The 1,060-nt window shown below is 47.5% G+C and overlaps 1 pseudogene; it reads right to left on the minus strand.

Moving 5' to 3' along the window:
* LOC112067875 (3-oxoacyl-[acyl-carrier-protein] synthase, mitochondrial-like) overlaps positions 1-1,060 on the minus strand; it is a 2,075-nt pseudogene extending 1,015 nt beyond the window's left edge.

Genomic DNA, 1,060 nt, shown 5'->3' on the forward strand with positions numbered 1-1,060 from the left:
CTTTTTACGCTGCTGCTACTCTCTGTTTATCATATATGCATAGTCACTTTAACTATACATTCATGTACATACTACCTCAATTCGGCCGACCAACCAGTGCTCCCGCACATTGGCTAACCTGCATTGTGTCCRGCCACCCGCCAAACCCTCTTTTACGCTACTGCTACTTTCTGTTCATCATATATGCATAGTCACTTTAACCATATCTACATAAACATACTACCTCAATCAGCCTTTCTAACCGGTGTCTGTATGTAGCCTCGCTACTTTTATAGCCTCGCTACTGTACATAGCCTGTCTTTTTACTGTTGTTTTATTTCTTTACTTACCTATTGTTTACCTAATACCTTTTTTTGCAGTATTGGTTAGAGCCTGTAAGTAAGCATTTCACTATAAGGTCTGTTGTATTCGGCGCACGTGACAAATAAACTTTGACTTGATTCCTACCTACCAACCCTGCCACAAACACACATCTGAGAGGTTGGAAGCAGCACAGCACGCTTCAGCGCCTGCTGGCTACAGCAGACCCCATAACTGTTCTTACTGTAACCTTTCGCCTGGAAGATGGCCAATGTCTTGGCGATCTTATCCAGCGAAACCATTCCCACCTCTGTGGTCAGCTGCTCCTCRCCAGGGCTGCTGGGATACCACCCAGAATCCTCCAGTGCCAGCTGTGTGGCACCGAGAGCCATGACAGTGACATACTGTTGATCTCCCCGCGCGTGGCGAATCTCTCGTCCTTGAACTGGCCCTCTCCATCCCCTCGGGCACCAGGGCTGCCACTTTACAGGGGACTGTCTWATAAGTCTCAGCGTCAAGGGCGACAATCCCACTGGCACCGCTAATCAGCTGGTTCCAGGGTAGAGTAGTCCCTGTGCTGAGAGGAGAGAGAAGTGCTATTCCAGTGATTGCTACTCTCCTCCTGGACAGATTCTTTCCACAGGTGTAGTGTCTCAGATTGGGACTCATTGAACAAATACAAGTGTTCTTGTTGAGAAGTGTTATGGTTGTGATGTGATGCCAAGTACAACAGCAGCTTTGGTCTACACGATGAAGACAT

This window comes from Salvelinus sp. IW2-2015, linkage group LG30 (assembly GCF_002910315.2).
Source record: "Salvelinus sp. IW2-2015 linkage group LG30, ASM291031v2, whole genome shotgun sequence".
Classification (NCBI taxonomy): Eukaryota; Metazoa; Chordata; class Actinopteri; order Salmoniformes; family Salmonidae; genus Salvelinus; species Salvelinus sp. IW2-2015.